Below are 20,273 nucleotides of genomic sequence, written 5' to 3' on the forward strand. Positions count from 1 at the left end.
TTGGTGATTCTGTCGGCACCTGGCGTACACTTCCCCTTGAGCGCGAAAATGGCTTGCCTAATTTCCCCCACGGTGAAGTCTTCGTCCAATTCCGGACGGGCTGGTCCGATGTAGTCGGGAAACCGGTCTTCCTCGTCGCCATGCTTTATGGGAAGGTATTTCTCCATGAGCTTGGCAACCAGCTCGTCCCCGGAACAGGATATGGTAGCTTCGTGAAGGGCTCTGGCGAGCGTGTGTCTCTGACTGGATCTGGTGCTGCCCTCGTCGAGGAGATGTTTAAGCATTCCCCAGGACTTCCCGTTATGCATCTGCCCGTCGATCGAGTCACAGACCTCGTCCCATTGCTGCTTGCCGAGGGTCCGACAGTGATCTTCGATGGCCTTGTTAAGCTCGGAGATCTTTTTCCTCAATCTTCGGTTAAACCTTTGTCCTTTCCATCTAAGAAGCAGCGCCTGCTTGGCCTCGATCAGATGGGCCAGCCTACTGTCCATCTTTTCTACCTCCAGGTCGCTGACGATCTTCTTAGTGGATGACTCGGCGTCACTCTTGATTCGCTCGCACCAATCTTCCAGGTCTTTTGGGACGGGTGCGCTGTCGTTGCCGCGGAGCTTGCGAAAAAGGTCCCAGTCCGTGACAGTGAATTGTCTGGATTTACTTCGGGTGACTTCGAAGCGGGTCTCGAGCACATAATGGTCGCTACCAAAATTTATTGCGGTGTTGCTCCACTCGGCTCCCTCGACGTTCTTCACGAACGCCAGATCGGGGGTGGTGTCCCGGCTAACCGAGTTGCCGATTCGGGTGGGGAACGCCTTGTCCGTGATGAGCGTGAGGTCCATTTCGTTGGCGTTCTTCCACAGACCCCGACCCTTGTTCGTGTCGTAGACGTACCCCCACACGCCGTACGGTGCGTTGAAATCTCCGACGACGACCAAGGGATGGGTGCCGGCCAGGTCGACGGACTTCTTGAGTATCGTTTTGAACTGCTGTTGCGAGTCCCTAGGATTGCTGTAGATGTTGAGTATGAACACGCTGTTTCTCTGCTGGTTGCGTTGTCTCGTATTGAGCAGAACCTCCGCCATGACGTATTCGACCTTGCAACTCGCCAGCTTCAGGTCGTGAGACAAGTCTGTAAGCCTCCTGTCAACTAACGTGCACACTCCCCGACCTTCGGCCTGCACGGAGACGGCACGATAACCAGAGAGGGATGCGGCAGAGACGAGGGTTTCCTGTAATGCTATTACTTGTGGTTTGTTACGTAGCGACCTTAAATATTGCTGCAAAGGAGCCCTCTTATTGGAGTACCCCCTGCAGTTCCACTGCCAAATTTTGAACTCCTCTTTGGCACTATCCATGATTAGATAAATTGTCCGGGGTACCCGCTGTAAGCACAGGTGCACGCAAGAAGTTCCCCCCACTCTGACGTGCCGATGTGCTCGTAGCCCTGATTTGAGTCCCCGACGCGTTCGGAACAATGACCTGCATCGGAGTTACGGACGTATTATTCGGAATCACCAGACGCTCGAGGGCGTCCATGCGATCGGCCAGCGCGCCTAGGCCTCTCCTCGGGTCTCCTAGGGCGACTTGCACCTGTGCTAAGCCTTGTTGTAACTGCTGCACGCTCTTAGTGAGCGTGGCCAGCATGCCTTTGATCTCATAAGTTTGCGAATCTGAATCGTCCTTACTGGAAACTGCCCTACGCTTGGCGGCGCCGGCCGAGTCGCAGGCCGGAACTGGTGCTTCTGTGGCGGTCGGCGCCGACGCGTTGGATGTAACACTCTGACTGATTACTAATTTCTTAATCTCTATCATTTCGCTAGCCATCTTTCTGATCATTTCCTTTAAGTCCGCGTTTTCCTTCATAAGGCGCGCTACCTCTGCCTCCCTGGATTGCTCTGGAAGCGGGTCGCGTGGGCCCCGGGTGGATCTCGCATGGGCGCCGCCAGCAACCATATCTGCCCACGATAGCGTCGACTTTCTCTTCCTCTGCTGGCCGGCACTGGACCCATACCGGGCCCTTGAGACAGAGCGGCTCCTGGAGCGGCTTCCGGATCTGCCCCTGGACATAGATCTGCCCCTGGACCGGGATCTGCCCCTGGACCTGGAACGGCGTCCGGAAGGTGGAGAGGGGCTCCTGGATCTAGAGCACCCGCGAGCCGCGGAGCGACCGGCGGCGGCCGGGAGTTGTCGCTCGCCCATGGCGAGGGCCGGAGACTTGCTTCTATTGGCTCGGGATCGGTCCCCGCGCCTGCGTCTGACGAGGTACGGCGTCTGGTACCTCTGCTTGCACTCCTTGGCAGCGGTGAAGTGTCGGCCTCCGCACAGCCTGCATTTGGGGTCGCACTTGTGTTGTTCGTCCGGGTTGGCGATGCCGCATCCCCTGCACATAGTTTCGTCCGGCGAGGGGCAGACGTCCGCTCGATGCCCGAGGCGGCCACAGGCGTAGCACACCTCCACTTGCTTCCTATATAATGCACACCTGACAAGTGTGCCGCCGTACGACACGTAGTTTGGCACCTTGTAGCCGTCGAAGACCACAACCACGGTGCCCGTGCTCTTGATTCGTTTGGCTCCCAAGGCCAGCGGGTTCTTTGAGTTGACAATCTTGCGATCGAGCTCCTCCATTCTTTACGAGTGTATGATCCATTGATTATGACAGTTTTTGACATGCTATTCTATATGTGGTATGCGTGATTCCAAAGAATGTAAGCACTGTTCGCTTCACTTTGCTGAGTGCGTGTAGCCTCTGCGTTACGGGGCTATGAGTCATTGCATTTTTTGCTTGCTTACGGAGGTATGAGTGCTTACGGGGGTACGAACCATTGATGATGATAGTTTTCTGTCGACGGACTCGAAAGAATCCAAAGATCCTAGCCCATGTGCAGCTTCGCTGTGAAAAAGTTACTCAACGGCTGAATGGCCTGAAATCTACATTTATGGTCACGCCAATGGCCTAATGCAACGTCCTGTGACGACGGTTGGCTGTCGAGGTGCGCACGATCACCAGTGAACTACTGTCGCTCTCCCATGTACTGAGGTCAGTCACAGTGCACATGCCCTATATAGTGTCACGCACGTGGCACAGCTCGCAGTCCGGAGACCGGTGCGTCGCATTAAACGCATGCACCCACAGGTAAACGCCAACCCCAGCTCAAGTCCTTACAGAAGAGAGGAGCAGCTGCGCTGAATTTTCGGTGGTAGCCGAAGTGTTATGCTCTATAGGGTCCGATCTGTGGAGTTGTCTCTGGGGATTTTCCGGATGGTGCTTTTATTCCGCTTTTCATATGAGACTTGAGAGAAAGCATGCAGTTGGCGTGTCCGCTGTTGAAAGTGGGAATGCAATCAGTGGCTCTGAGCCTTGGAGTTGCCTTCTTGGCTTCGGCGTCGGCCAGTTCTTTGCCATGTACTGCGCCGCAGTGACCGAAAATGCATTAAAATGTAATGCAGTGGCCATTCTCTGCCGCTAGGGTGTGCAGCTCAGGAGTGGAGAAAGCCAAAGCTCTGTAGGAGCTCTCTTTCATTACTGCTCGAAGTAGCTGCAAAGCTACTGTAGAGAACTGCCTCTTTTATTCCCGCTAATTCCGTGGATGTTGGTGTTGTCTTGCTACGCTGACCAGACCGTCGAATTACTGGGTGTGCAGGCAGGACGAAAGCCGCAGCCGAGGCGGACGACGGTACCGATCCGTGCGTGTGCATACTGTCCGAGGAGACATATTCTGTCGCCAATTAGGGATTTTCACGAAATTCGTTCGAAATTTCTTAAAAATAGGGAGGATGAAATAATTACTCGAATTTCATCTCGATTGCTTTTAGCATGTACTCATAAATTTGCAAATTACTTGATGTACTAATTAATCAACTAATTGTGAAACTTATTTATTTATTTATTTATTTATTTACGACACTCCGAGTGTCATTTAGGGACTATAGCAGGCCTGCATATGATTGAGGGATGTTTTATTTATACATTGAAGGAAGGAGCGTGTACATGTGTATAAAAATATCTGCATATGTGCAGGTTTAACAAGCTGGTTATATTACGCTCTTATAAAGGTAATTGCACCCACATGCTATAAATGAAAAATACAAAGTAGCGTGTTGCTATATTGTATTTATTACATTTCAGTACGACATTTAACGATGTTACAAAAAGAAAAAAAAGGGAAAAGGAAAATAGCACAACAATAACACAATCGCCTAACTGTATATAAGTGGAAATAGAGATGAATACGGACGATAAACGAATTTTTTTCTAATCGTTAATTACATCATATAACAATGTAATAAAGTCAAGTTGCTATACTGTATTAGTTATCGACATAGCTAAATTGTTCCACTCACGAACAACACGGGGGTGAAAGGAAAATTAAAAGGCATCGTTATCGCTACAGAACTCAGTGTATACGTATGTCTATGACGAGCTGTGCGGAGTGTTGAAAAGGTGACGTTTGCTTACGCATCTAAGTCTGTTGTGTTGCACTTGATGTAGGAATTTTAGGCGAGCTCGTTTTGCTCAAAGCGCAAATGTTACAAGTCCTAACTGTGTTATGAGATGACTAGGCGAATCACTGCGCCTATATTTTCTGTGAATGAACCGAATTGACTTTCTCAGGATGTTTTCCAATCGGCTATGTTCGCTTTAGCGTAGGGGAACCATACGACGTTAGCATAGTTACGAACGGGTCTTACAAACGTATAGTCCAAGCTAAACGTTTGATGTTAGTTGGTTGCCAGCTGGGAGGCACCTTTCAAGGCTAATTTCTAGCCAAGAGCGCCATGCAATCGATCCCAGGCTTGAAGCGCGCCATCCGATGAGCTTAGATAACCGTTTCTAGAAATAACAAAAAGTTGGCGCTGCTAAGTTTAACAATATTATGGATCCCGATCGATTTCGCAGAAAAGTGCGAAACTGGATATCGAGCGCAACTTTCACGCTCATGGTAGACGCCCACAGGGTGACTTGACTGCTTGTGCCTCGCAGGTGGGCGAGCATCAGGCGAGCGGTCTTATCAAGCCGCGGTCTCAGTCTCGCTTCATGCTCTGCCGACGATGAAGAGCGTAGAGGTGCGTGAGTCGTGGGCGTCCACTAAGGGTTCGCCAGTTGCGCCCCCTTGGGCTATCCAGTTTCCCCATTCGTGTGCGAAATTGGCCGGAACTCATTACGCTGGGAAAATTAGCCAGCGTCAACTTCTCGCATTTCTGGAAACGGCTGGAAGCTCCCCGGGTGGCGCACTTCCGTTGTCTTCCGTTGGCATCAATCGCATGGCTCTTCTGGCTGAAACGTAAACTAGTCTGATTTGTGTAATTGCGCGTCTCATTAATATATTAAGTCATATTCAACTGCATGACTTTATGGTAAAAGCAACCAAGAGGAAATCGTTTAATCTCATCTTCTCTAGTTTTATCGAACCTCTGACACCCCCCCCCCCCCCCCCCCCAACCCTTTGCGTGCGAAAACCCGGTTTATTCAAGAGTGAGTTGTTTGAGGTATAGGGTATCGGCGGTTATACAGGCCGTGAAAACCTCCCTCCCCCCCCCCCCATGTCTAAATATTAATCTATACTTCGCTGTTCGCATTCTTTCTTTATTTATTTATTGTTGAGCACTTTTGTTTGTCTGACTTCAGCTTGCGCGTCACAATGCGCCAGCCATGCCGGCACTCTGTTCACACAGGCTGCAAAGGTTTCATAGGGCACAACGCCCTGCGACTCCGACTTCAATCTCTGTGCTATGCTTTAGCACGGCGTGACACTGTAGCCACCATAGGGGCCAAAGTATACTTACTGGCATTTGCTGCTACTACTACTGCTATACTATTACTACTACTGCTACTTCCACCACCACCACAACCACCAACACTACCACTACTGCTATTACTACGACCGCCACCACCACTACCACTACAACTACTGTTGCTGCTCTTACTACTAAACTACGACTGCTACCACCACCACCTTACTACTACTACTACTACTACTACTACTACTACTACTACTACTACTACTACTGCTGCTGCTACTACCACTACTACTACTACTACCGCCACCACCTCCACCCTACTACTACTACTACCACCACCACCACCACCACCACCACCACCACCACCTCCACACCACTACTACTGCTCCTGCTACCACCTTACTACAACTGCTACTGCTGCTGCTGTTGATGGTGCGTGATGCTTCTGATGTTGCTTCTGCTACTACTACTACCACTATTATCACTTGTGGTAGGAGCCACTACGGCTCCTACCACAACGCCGAATACTACTACTACTTCGACAGAGCTTGCACTGTAGCATTATACGCGCTGCACGTCGTCTGCAGTCTGCACATTTTTGGTCATTAAAACTTCGAAGCTAGTGCTTCTCTCAATCGTTCACAGATCAACAGGTTGAACAACGAGCTCTGATTTCAGTCCCCATCGCCCTTTCTTTCTACCGTGCGATGTGGGGTACGCTGAGTGGCATGCTTTTAATAACACTAGCCTCATTTCGCTGCACAGAAGCAGATATCGTGGTTCGGAATGAGCGGGCTCTGTGACTGACCTACTTTCGCTCGCCAGAAAAGTGCGTACTTGTCGTTTCCAGAGTTTGCGGCCGCGGGTTTTGGTGTACAGTCTTGCGAGCGCGGCGACGTCAGCTTTTTTGTTCGGTGTCGGAATGCGCTCTCCTCCGCGTCTACGCTACGCTTACTGCGGGACCCTGCGAAATGAGCGCGCTTACTGCACAGTCTACTAGTATAGAGTTCTGGGGGCAAACCCAGAGTTCTGTGAGAAGTTTCGTTCGCCCGCGAGGCGAAGCCGGTGGCGGCGTGTGCCCCGCGGTAGTGGCTCGAGTGTGCATACGCAACAGGACCAGCGAGAAAAAAAAATACTGGAAAAAGCGAGATCGACAGAAAATAAGAAAAAATAAAGAAAAACAATGAAAAGAGACAGCGGATGACTCTCCAGCGACGCCAGAGCTCGGGTTATGGGGCCAGAACCCGCCGACCGGGCCCGCGCGTCGTAGTAATCGATTTCCAGCGCTCTGAGCCTGTGCCACCGGCGCCTGGTGCAAGAAGAAAACAAAACAAAACAGCGATAAAGAAGAAGACGAAGAAGAGGCGGAAAACGAAAGAGAGCGAGCAAATTATATAGGGAGCGCTGCCGTCGACCGGCGGCCACAATCCGCCATCTTACTTTTACGCCTCCTCGACTTCGCCCCCTTCTTTCCCTACCATACCTCTATCGCGCGATGGAGGAGGGCGGGACGGGAAGAAAGGGGAAAGCCCCCGTCTTTCTCTCTCGCCCTCTTACAATCGAAGGCTAGCAGCGCCGCCTGGCCGGGAGGAAGGGAAGCGGCGCTGCCTGCCGCACGGCATCGCGACGAGCGGCGCGGAGGAGCCCAAACACGCAGGCAGGCAGGGAGGCAGGCACGCAGGTCCTCCCTCCCAGCAGCAGCAGGCGGGAGCGCGCTGCGGCGGCGGCTTCTCCGCAAGTAGGTCGCGCTAGGACTAAATAGCACTGCGCGCGCGTGTGCGCGCCGACCGACGACTACCCTCATCGCCCCGAACTGTGCAAGCCGAAGTTCCAAGAAGCTGAAGAAGTAGAAGAGGCTTTCCCTTTATTTTTTGGTTCCCTCTTCCTCCCGCCCCGGCTTGAGGAGGAGTTCCCGTGCACCGAGGTGGTGGTGTAAGCCCTTCCTTTTTTTTTCTCTCGCATTTTTTCCCCGTGCTCCCGGAGTGCTGTGTGTGGTGTGCGCGCCCTCTAGAACGCCGACCGACGCCGCCACCTTCAACCGTGTTCGTCAGCCACCGCTGCCGGCATATAGACCGCCCGCCCGGCTTCCTCCCGTTAGCGTATAGTGCGAGCACCGTCGACGCCGGCTTCTCCCGTTCTCGCGCCGCTGCGAAGCTTCCGTCTCCCTCCCCGCCGAAGAAACAAGAGGCTGCACTCCCTGAATCACCCTCGTCGTCGTCGTCTCTGTCTGTCGAGTACGAGAGTTTCGTATCTCATCTCTCGTCGCACGCCCCGCTACCGAAAAATCGACCCCTCCCCCTCCATCCCGCTCCTCTGCAAGAGGCTTGTGCTTCTGCTGCTGCTGCTGCTTCGGTGAGTGGTGCATTGGTTCTGTTGGTTCACTGGGGCTGTGGTAGCGTACTGTGCGCAAATGAATTGAAAGATGACGCGTGCTTGGGGGTGCCCCCAAGTTCGACGCTTCCCGTCTTTTTTTTTCCCGAAACGTGAATGAATGAGTCGAAATTTCGGGAGAACGTATAAAACACAGCGCGGGCGTGCGTCGCCGTAACTATCGGAGTGCTCGCATGTGGCTGCAGGATGTATTGCAAGTCGGGCGAGCGAGCATGGTCCGGAATGCGTGCATCGGCTTCCCGTTCCGAAACTGAATGCATTTAGAACGGCGGGTAATCTTTTGTTTTTTTAAAGGAAACTGTCATCCCGAAACACGCTTTGCGTTGGCCAGAGCGTCTTTCTTGAAAGATGCGCAACGATGAGGACTTGTTCGCTCGCTGTGTATAATTCTTTATCCTGCTAGTCATAGCCGTTACCATTCGAAACCGGCGTGCATAGCTCGAGAATGCGAAGGCCCCTGCGCCTCGCGTTGAAGCGCTGTTAGCATTTGTAAAGAGTTGGGGGCAAAGATATGCCGTTCTGATTTCCTGTTGGCCTCGACGGCGACTTTTCTTTTGCTCTCCGAAGCGAGGATAAAAAGGAAAAAGGAAGGGAACGGCTGTTCCTCGTGCCGGCAGCATTGTGTCGCCTAGAACGAGCGGCCCCAAAGGCCTGATCGATTCAACGAGCGACCATGCCTTGAACGTCGAACCACGTCGCCGCGCCAAACCGCCGGCAGGCCTTTTATTCTGTATTGCTCGGGTGTTTATGTGTATGTATACATGTTTTTTTTCCCTCTCGCTGGTTTTCTTTCGGGGCATCTCTTTCACTTTGCCTCGTGCGCGTCGGCCCTTTATGTAACGCGCATTCTGTTCTCCCCGCTGCTGGTTCACTGAGGGTAGCTTTGCTAGAGTCTCCCGAGTCCTGCCGCCACACCTTCCCCCACCACCGCCGCCGCTGTAAAATTGAGCAAAGTTTGCCGCGTCACGCTTGCACGGGCACCGTTACGCAACGCTGACGCACCTGCACTACTTGCCTCCCCCTCCCCCATTGTACGTGTCCCCATTAGTCATTATCGCGCCGGCCGAGCTTTTTTCGTGCGGGCCCGTGGTCGTCCCGTATGCTGCGAACGCATCCCACCAGCACACAAGCGGATCGTGTTTTCTACTGACGGGGTCGGCTCCGCCGCAACACCTTCGTGTACGCGCTCTTTCTCGCATTGCAGCGCTTCGCGTAATCTTTGCGCGCGCGCGCGTTTTTTTGAGCCTGGGTGCGAGGGATCGAGTAAGGGAACGGCAACGATCTACGGCCTTCCTTGGTGAGCGGAATAAAACGTGTAATTACAGGCACGTCGGTGAAAACGGAATGTAGGGGCAAGTATAAGTTCGCGTAAATCACGTTCGGCCGCAATTCGCTCTGTGCTCTGTATTTTACCCGCACTGGTCAGACCCCGCGCATGTCCAACTCTGTGCTCCTTCTGCGACGATGGTGGAGCTATTCGTCGTTTTGAAACTAAAGAAACTTCAAATTTTGTTCGCTCAATCTGCCCGATTCTGAGCTAAGCCCACACAGCGGGTGCAGGCCACATATTGTTAAATCATCATAATAGCGTTAACGTTGTCGTTCTAATAATAATAATAATATTAATCCTAAATTTTCTGCCCTACTCGCCACCTGATTGCGCACAGCAGAAATGTGAACATTGTGTAGATTCGTGTGTCACATTTATGAAACCCGACGCATGAGTCGTTCATAACGTTAGCTGAAGCTATGTGGTAAGCCAGAAATAACGCAGAGACGAAACACGGGTGGTCGATGGAAATTTCCGCAACAACTCTCTTATGACGTCATGAGTTTTGACAGCAGCCTGCTACTTATCTGTCGGTAAAGAAGGAATTGTTTGTGTTTTTTAAGCGCAGCTAGCCAGACATTATAGACTTCGAGAATTTTATAATGTTTGCGTCCATGAAAAACGGTTGAAATACGCTATTTTGCAATGTAATCAATGACGTCGCGTTGATGTCATTCACATGGTGCCTGAGGTGCAAAGTCCAAAAACAGAAAGTTAAGCATTCGTTTTTGATCCGTTAATATAGAATATTTTTGGGCCAAACAATTGCAAACAATCCCTGGACTAAGATCTTAACAATCGATGCTGTCTTGGAATCGCTTTATATGGAAACGAATGTCGGAACATGCAATTCGCCGAACTTGGCCCGCACTGCACCGTTCCAGTTCTTTCTTTTTGAACTTCAACTCTCGAATGCACCCGCTGAAATGTTTGATTAGCCATCCGGAATTTCCTTGCCGATCCATTGTTCCTCCTTTCTTTTACCACTTTATATAATATGAGCCACTCGATTCAACGGGAGCCATGGGTTTCAACTGTGGATAATAAACTCGCGAGAAAAGTTAACATAACGAGCTTCGTGGCATCCTCCGTTTCAAAGCAGATATGCTTACACACATTATTATAAATGTGTTGTTGTCTTTCTATTGCATTCCCCTTACATTCATTAGAATGTCTGTTGAGATGCAATTGAATCATCATCACCAGCCTATCTTTATGTCCACTGCAGGACGAAGGCCTATCCCAGTGATCTCCAATTACCCCTGTCTTGCGCTAGCTGATTCCAACTTGCGCCTGCGAATTTCCTAATTTCATCACCCCACCTAATTTCTCGCCGTCCTCGATTGCGCTTCTCTTCCCTTGGCACTCATTCTGTAACTCTAACGGTAGACCGGTTATCTGCCCTACGCATTACATGGCGTGCCCAGCTCCACTTTTTTCTATTAATGTCAACTACAACGTAGTCTATCGCTGTTCATTCTCGGCTCCAGACCGCTCTTCCTGTCTCTTAACGTTACGCCTAACAGTTTTCGTTGCATCGGTATTTTCGCGGTCCTTAACTTGTTCTCAGGTTTCCTTGTTAACCTTCAATTTTCTGCCCCATATGTTAGCCTGTAGAATGCAATGATTGTGCACTTTTCTTTTCAACTACAGTGGTAAGCCACCAGTCAGGATTTGGTAATGCCTGCTGTGCGCACTCCAATTAATTTTTATTCTTCTGCATATCTCCTTCTCACAGTCAGGGTGCCCTGTGAATAACCGACCGAGATAAACTTACTCCTGCACAGACTCTGGAGCCTGACTGCTGATCATGAATTGTTGTTCCCTTGCCAGGCTATTGAACGTTGCCTTTGTCTTCTGCATATAAATATTCAACCCTACTTTTGCCCTTTCTCGCTTAATGTCCTCAGTCATTTCTGGCAACTCATCTCCGGCGTTGCATGCAATAATGCATGCAATCGAATAACGTATTGTTTTTCTAAGGGATATGCTCATAATATTCAACGTCCATCCGTCCATCTGCAACGTTACCCCGGGACTAGCGATGTCACTGATGCGAATTTTCTAATTCCGGGATGTGTGAAGTTTGGCTACGGCTTGTGTGCGGCCTGACTTTAAATACGGTGCAGTACCAATGGTACGCCCAAATCGCTTGACAAGTGCGTGCTTCGGTTTTGTTTTACGTTTAACTGAGGCAGTTTGGAAGTTGATAACGCCGATGTGGCTGATAGCGCTGAGTTAGTTGTCTTTATATTTGTTACTGTGATAAGAGGTTTTGCATCCGGAGAAACAGAAGGAGACACTGAGTTCTAGGTGCCCAGCCAAGCAAGCGCTATACTAATATGTGTCTGCTCACAGTGCCCCCTCTCCCCCTTCCTCTTCTACCGTGTATATGGTTGTCAAATTTCTTTGTTGATCCTTCTGCCTCGTTATTCAAAGGACCGGTTGCGAAAGTTTCCGCTCTAAACTCCGGTGATATTTGTTTATCGTTTAGTAGCGTGGCAACGACGCGCAGCTATGGTTGCACGCAGTTTCGTACGTGTTTCTTGTTTCTTTTTTCCATTGTCATTTTTATATGTGACGACTACGTTGCATTCATTTTTTACTCTTATGAAATGGAGACCGATGTTGCCACTCTTTCGTATTATGTTCTGTTTGTCCTGCGTATAAAAGTCTTTGTTTAAAAATGTAAGCTCGCTGCAAACAAACGTTAGCTGCAAGTAAGCACATGTGCTATGTCCACTGCCGCGTCTTTATTGAAGTAGCGCATTTTTGTTTTGTATCGTTTCGTTTTGTTCGGCACACATTTACGCAAGCTTTAAAAAACGGATGAAGAGCTTAGTCGCATGTCTGCTTGGAAGCGTACAGGTCTCTGTATTTTTGTTCCGTATAATATTTGGCAGAAAACAGGTGATGTTGCTCCACAAGAGCCCGAGTTTAACTAAAATCAACCTTCGTAAACCTTTACGCCTTCGTCGAGCTGGCTTTACACTGAACTCGGCACTACGTAAACACGCTAGCTCTGAGCCTACGAGAACGCTTTTTTTTTTCTTACTTCAAACCGGTGTCCATGTATGCGCTCGGTCGGGAAGAACCTCGCGCCTGCGTCATAATCGTCCGGATGGCCGAGGGATTACCGCGACTACCGTGAACGCCTCTTTGTGTGAACGTTTCGAGACCGAAATTCTGGGCGCGTTGTATACCGCCGCAGACGCGTTAGAATGCAAACCGGGATCTTCTTCCCCAAGTCTCCTCCTAATTCAAGTTCGTCTCGAACCAGATTGCATCGCTTCGTGCGACTTTGCCCGACAAAACCGACTTCGCGCTTGAGATTGAATTTCGCTCGTCGTGTATCCGAAGACCCGCTCACACACACACACACACACACACACACACACACACACACACACACACACACACACACACACACACACATATATATATATATATATATATATATATATATATATATATATATATATATATATATATATATATATATATATATATATATATATATATATATATATATATATATATATATAGAGAGAGAGAGAGAGAGAGAGAGAGAGAGAGAGAGAGAGAGAGAGAGAGAGAGAGAGGCGGCTCGGACGCTGAAAGCAGACCGGATCACGTTCGCGGAGGACAGGCTGAATACAGATCGCCGTTGAATGCGCTGCGTTGGGGAGCCATCTCTGAAGGCGTGCGCAAAACGCACGAAGAAGCAAACGATAATTTTCAGCGTCGGAAAACGGCTAGCGGAAAGTTTGGGGCGTTGCGTTGGGGTAGTGGTTGAGCGTTTGTTTCGGCGCTGAGTTTGCGAGCCGACTTGCCGATTCGTCCTAACGCCTCTCGACCCTCTCACAGTACCTCCTTGTTGACAACAGCCTAATTAGATTATTTATTTATTTATTTATTTATTTATTTATTTATTTATTTATTTATTTATTTATTTTATCTCAAAGGTCCCTGAACAGGACATTGCATGAGGGGAAAAAATGACGGGTCAGGTTAGGTAATGTGACTTGAAAGATGGTCTTCGGTGGCAGCTTTGAAACGATAAATGTCAGTGATGATGGCGATGTCAGAAGGAAGGGTATTCCATCCACGGGCTGTGTGTAGAAAAAAAGAAAAGAAAGAACGCTGATACGTAGTGGAATGGCCGCGTGGTAGATGCACAGCATTAAGATGTGTGTGGTGGCATAAACTATGGGCTGGAATGATGATTTGGTTACCTGTGGGGTGTGAAAGAAAGGACCTGAAAAATAAAAAGAGACGAGCACTTTTGCCGCGGGAGGCCAGCGATGGAAGACACAATCTAGATTGTAAGGCTGAAACACTTGTATTATAGGAGTAGTCAGAAAGAATGAATCGGGCAACTCGGTTCTGAACCGAATCAAATGTGTTAATCATATTAATCTGATGGTTGTCATAAATAGCACGAGCACGTTCTAGTTTAGTTCGGGTTAAGGTTTTATATGCAAGTAGTTTAGCTGGGGGAGATGCTGAAGACAAGTTACCGCGTAGATAACCTATTAATTGGTTGCAGCAATTAGTTAACTGATTGATATGATGGGTCCAAGATGAGTCACACGATATATACATTCCTAGGTATTTAAATGTTTCACACACAGTTAAAGTGCAGTTGTTAAGGCCGTAGGAAGGTATTAAATAATTACGACCTCGATAAAAGCACACGTGAGAACACTTACTGACATCGAGGGACATGCACCATTTGCTGCACCATGCCTGAATTTGGAGGAGGTCTTCCTGAAGAGCGGAACAGTCCAAAGCATTTGTTATTTGTCGGCAGAAAACGAAATCGTCGGCGAAGATGTGTTTGTTGAATGACAAGTCAAGTGGGAGGTTAATAATGTATGTGACAAAGAGCAGAGACCCAAGCACAGAGCCTTGGGGCACCCCAGATAGTACAGGAGATAGGATTGAGGAGATCGAGTTAGCGGAAACAAACTGAAGGCAATCGGTTAAAAATTCGCGGGTCCAATTAAAGATGTCTGGGGGAAGATTAAGGTGCGTGAGTTTATGCCAGAGAATATGGGACACCTTATCGAATGCCTTTTCGAAATCCAGAAAGAGAGCGCCAGTGGGGATGTTGCGAGAAATTATTGTAATGCGGACCTTTAACTGATCCAAATTAAGTCGTAAAACTGCCAGTCGCGCTTCACATCATTGATGACTGTTCACTCGGAATTTCGAATTTTCTTGCTTTCAAATCCTTGGGGAAATGAAACAAGCAACCTTTTTTTATGTTTTTAGTTGAGACATTCACATTGGGGCGTCAGTAGGAGATGCGTCAAGCAGCTATGCTGAGCATTTTCTTTTGCCAATCTGTCGATATCAAGTCTTGAAAGGGGCATTCACTACTCCTCGTCGCATAATATATGAATAAGGCTAAATAATCAACAACAGGACTGAATACTTGAAGTGAGCATGCAGACATAACTGTTGTTGCAAGTGAGTGTTTCTCACAGCGGAAACTCGTCAGATCGTTTAAGTTATAATAACAGTGCGAAAAGCTCGGGTAGTGCTCGCTAATCGTGCTTCTTGCGCATGCGCAATATTTAGTGTCTCTTTGTTTATATTATTCGCTAAGCACAGTTTACCTAAACTAAGTAAAAAAGCGAAATAACAGAACACAACGGCACTACTATTAACCACGATGGCATGCTCGAATGTACTTCCAACATTGAGAAAGAAAAACAAGAACGTCGTCCTTATGGTGGCACTGAGCTAAGTACGTAATAATACCGAGCTTGCTGACGGGAATGCAGAATTACGCTTTGACTGGGAAACTCAAAGCGGCTGACATTAGTAAGTTGCGAAATTGCAATGATACATTTCTCAATCGCTTCGCTTAACCGCTCTCTTTGAAGATAAGCGTTGCATAATGATGAATATTGATGCCGTAGCCTCCCCCCTCCCCCCGCGTTTTTTTCCATTTCGCCAGCAACGCGGAAGTGTAACAATGGAAACAAAAGTCCGGACGGCAACCTTAATTGCGAAACCGTTGTGCATTTTTCCTTTTGCTTTCAGTGAAGGGCTCAGAGTTCTCCAGTCGAAATAGGATTATCGAGGTATTAAAGAGAATGACCTGTTAGTTTTAAAGTAGCGCCTAATTGATTACGCGCAACTCCGTGGGAGCCAAACCGTAAGGCGCTCAATTACTTATCGCGCGCGCTCCTGAGCTTTTCATAAAAAAAAAAAGTAATGTTGACCGACCAAAGTGGCCTCCTAAATTCGTATTTGCTGCATTTATCGGGGTACATAGGCAGCCGCAGGAGCCCGCTTCGTCATCGCAATTATCCGCGACGGTTACTAGTTAGCATATGCTTTCAGCAAACTGCACAAAGTCTAGTTAACCTCTCTGCTTTCCCCTCCCCGCCTCTTCCCCTTTTCTCTCTTTCGCGTAATTGATTCGCGATGTTACCGTTACTGCGAACCACTTCATTAGCAATCGTGATGCACGCCAGCGAAAAGTCGCTCAACTTCGAGGCTTAATTTAAAGGGACACAACGTTTTACATAAGGTCATTTTATACCCGCAAAATATTCTTAAAGACCCTATGATTATATCTGCTTCAACACAGGCTGCTTGTTACGGCAGAAACGGGAAACTGAACTGCCTTATATATATATTTCTTTTCATTTTTGTTCTGCCCGCCTCGATAACCCGGTGGCTATGGCGTAGCGCGCTGCTCAGCACGACGTCGTGGGTGCGATTCCGACGGCGGCAGCCGCATTTTGACGGAAGTGAATTTCAAAGTGTTGATCTGTTTAGATTTAGGTGCACGCTATATTTTTTTTTTTCTGGTCATGAAGAATTCATTTGCATGAAGAAGGTATGAAGTTTAAATCGAGTAATGGTGGTTTAATTAGTATGGGGTAAATACATGTTAGCAATTGGTTTGCTGAATTATCCACAACTGAAATCTCGCCCAAGCGTTATACAGCAGTACTATGGGCTTTGCGTTAGGATTTGTGCGACTACATTAAACTCGCCGTGCGAAAATTGATACGTCGGACTTTCGTGAGGTCAGAATTATATTCTCGTCTTCCGGCCTCTCGGGTCGCTTCGACAAAGTAGAGTCTCTCGAAGCTTGCTAAAGGGTCTGTGGTTCCTTTGGCAAGCTACGCTATAGACGTTTTAGGTTTACCAAATCTCGCTTCTTTAATGCTGTTGTTGGGTATCGAACAGGGCACCGGCGCCCGTATCACACGAACCGGCTCATCCTACACTTGATAACGATGTAGTCGCAGTACATGGGAAAGTGTTCAGGGGATGCTTGATTTCATACGCGCATCGACAAATACATAAACAAGCAAGCAGCGGATTATCGTTAGCTTGAAGCAGAGTTAAAAGACTCAGGGCCGTTCCGCTCTGTGAAGGTAGACCACCAGTGAAGCAGTGTTTGTGGGCCCCTTAATGGCGCTCTGTCCACACTGTCGCGCGTCGAACGGCGTGTGCACATAAATGGAAGATGAGGCGCGACTAGTCGCTCCTCCGCGATATTGAGCCTCGGAAGATGATCAGGCACCAGGGGGGGGGGGGGGGGGGCGTACGTGCCCATTTATTGTCGCGAAACGCGGCACGACACCTTTTACTAACGAATCCCGGCACGTAGAACAAACACGCACCTCACCGCACTCTGACGACACAGACTATTTCACCGTAGCCAAGGCAGTCGTGCGTTGGTCGACGTCCCGCAGTGCAGTAATGGTTGCGAGGTCACCCGAAAACCACAAGCGGTCACACGCACAACGCAGGCCACACAAAATTCGTTCCGCGAAAACTCTCCCTGAAACCTGGCCGTTGCCCCGGTGAAACGTTCCAAGTTTGAGGGATCGGGGCCACATGGACGGTTCGCATTTCCTTCCGCCTCGCGATCCTGGCGCGCGGCACGCTTAGGGGACCGGCACCGCGGCAGAGAGGAAGGAAAGGAAAGGAGACAGGAAAGCACTTGGAACGCCGACAAAGAGAGGGCGTTGGGAACGTAGACAGGGCCGACGCGGGTCAAAGTGTAGTATCTGTTCTTATCAGCTTGATATATGATACGGGTTGTATTTGGACCTAAGATATTAAACTTGCTTTTGCGCGTTGGGGTAGTGCTTAAAGCCTGCTTCACCTCCGTCGCGGGTCGGCCCGGTATTGCACTATCTTCGGGATCGTCCCACGTATGGGGAGAAATTCCCAAAATCACGCAGCAGTGACTTGACAATCGTTATCAATCGTTTTTTTTCTTTGTTTCGTACTCGTACACGCGTGTTTGTTCCGTGCAGTAATCTTCGATCACGGTGGGTACAGGGGAAGCGCGCGTGTGACAGCGGTATACTGAAAGCGGTCATGCAATCTCATTCGCGTTTGTTTTAGCTGCGGCCAAGAGAAAGCATAAATATCCTATTTGCTACTGCGCTTTTAATAAAATAATACATAAAATATACCACTAATTATTCAATATCATTTTTCCCCGCTTTGCTCTTGCACGGTTTAGCAAATGGAAAACCATGGCAAAGCAGGGTTGATACGCTGATTCAGCAACCGCTCCAAGAAACTGAAAACGCTGTGCGAACTCTGCCCTCACTATTTGGTGCAGTGACCCCAGTGCTGAAGCTGTGCCCTTGTATAGCTCACCCTTCGTTGCCGCTGAAAGTTGCCCGCGCCTAGGGCTTCCACTATCCTGCACGTATTTAATATGGCACACTACCTTCAGTCGGCTTGCTGCCGCTTCTTTATCTGCACGCCTAGCAGAAAATTTATATCGCTCCCGGAGTAACGTTGAATATATCATTTGCGATAAAGGATGAAACGAGAGACAGAGAGTGAGATTATTACACTTCGCGCAGCTAAAAGCGACAGCGTCCATGTTGAACTACGTGATAATATTAAGAACGGGTTCGGAATCTACTGGCAATCCTTTTAAGGTAGCCGCTTTTTCAACGTGTCGCGAGCAATTTAACGTGCGCTTCTCGCACGTACGATATTTAAATTGTATACGCTACCATCCGGATATATGACACGTTGTTCTTCGTCTTCGTTCTGGGCTATATAACAGCCCTTGAAGTTGAACGATGAGTGCCCTATTGGAAAGTTGTTTCGAAAATAATTCGAAGCAGTGACGCGATAATTGGCGCAATATTGTGTGCAGTATGTAGTATACAGGTCGTGCACTGTTTTGTCCGATATCGGTTGGAGTAAATATTCGCAGTTGCGCTAACAGTATCCCTTGTTGAAGAATGAGAAGAAGTAGATGTTGATGATGATGAAGAATAAGAAGCCATATCTGTAGAAGATGCTCTGTTTACGTGTTATATCTTGTAGGCACATCATCATCGTCATCGAATGGGCTAATAAGGTTCTGTTACGGTTAGTACGGTTACCATCTCTCTTGTGCTGATTTCTTCTGCTAACTGTTCAAACAGTCTTAAAAATGTACGGAGCAGCAATCCGAAGATTAGAACCGATTTTCATTTCCTAACAGGCGTTACTTTTTCGGAATTTATTGGCAAAGATTTTATGCACCGCAGGTAGGAGTTCGTACAGAACCCAGTTGAACCTTTGGATGTATGCGCATTAGTTAGATATCAATTACTGGCGGTGTGCGAAAATAGCTAGAGATAATTTTTTTTATGATATCTATCCGCCTAATGCTAAACGTCTTTCCTACACCATTTTAAAGGAGTTATTGCAGGATCCTTTAACGAGTCTAGCGATAGCTACTCACAGATGTATCTTAAATGGGAAGAAATGTCGGGCATTGGCATTTTCTGCCCATGCTCTTTATTGTTCTTTGTCCCGTAGAATTCCTGATTTCATGCCAGTCTTTTCTGGTGGAATTCCTGGCGGTAATATTAACCGTGATTAACCTACGTTCGACACACTCGTTAGTAGTCAGTACCATATTCGTCATCCTATGTTGAGAACTCAGTGCCAACAGTGAGTTTCACATATTGTATACATTCTAATTTCTTGTGCCTGCCCAATTAGAATTTAAAGAAAGGCTTGTTTAGGTACCTGGATGTAATGGATTATTCATGAATGAAATGGCACACAGCCTGGCGAGAGCGGACCTCAGCGGCCCCATTCCTTCGGTACGTCCAGTGTCAACATACATTACTACAGCTAAAATTCAGGTTATATATACTATCATGCTAGGCTTTTTAAGCCTAGCTATAACTAATTTTGCTGGCTATCAACACCTAGTATTCCCTTGGCGCGGAAAGTTCCTTTCAAACTCGTAAAACTAAAGTAACTTTCGCTCGATTGCTGTGTCGACCACCTCGCTTAATATTTTCATCAACACAGGGCGTGTCTGGCTCCTTCGCCACTGTTTCCGTTCTGTGGTGAAGATGAGCCAATTGACAATTTTTTTCTTTACTCTGTAGGCGGTTTACACATACAAGGAAAAGAAGTTTAGAAACAAAATTGAGAAAAAGTGGAGCGAATTTTGCAATTCCTGAAATTCTTTCTATCGGACCCTCCTCTCTTGGGCAATGTCTTGGGCAATGTCCTCAGCCGTCGAGGAGTTGGTAGTTGTAGTAGAAAAAATTTTTTAGTTAAATTTGTAATTGTTTCTTACTTCTATTGCTTTCATTCTTATCCAATCATTTCAGTTTCTTTATTTACTCATTGTCTTCTAATTCCATCCGCATTTTGGTGGCCGATCTCCCTTAGTGGATATGATCGAGCTAATGACAGGGCAAACAAACGTATATCATACAACGAACATGTGCACATACAAGATTTTTTTTAACTTTATATATATGTTTTATTAAACGTGCATGTTTAGCCAACATTCAGT

General features: G+C 48.0%; 1 protein-coding gene and 1 pseudogene across 4 annotated transcripts in view; both read left to right on the forward strand.

Annotated features, from left to right (window-relative positions):
• Positions 1 to 20,273, forward strand: part of Rbp (RIMS binding protein) — a 456,906-nt gene that overhangs the window by 233,360 nt on the left and 203,273 nt on the right. The window lies entirely within an intron of this gene.
• On the forward strand, positions 17,473 to 17,654 carry LOC142576928 (U2 spliceosomal RNA; annotated as a pseudogene).

This window comes from Dermacentor variabilis, chromosome 3 (genome assembly GCF_050947875.1).
Source record: "Dermacentor variabilis isolate Ectoservices chromosome 3, ASM5094787v1, whole genome shotgun sequence".
Taxonomy (NCBI): Eukaryota; Metazoa; Arthropoda; class Arachnida; order Ixodida; family Ixodidae; genus Dermacentor; species Dermacentor variabilis.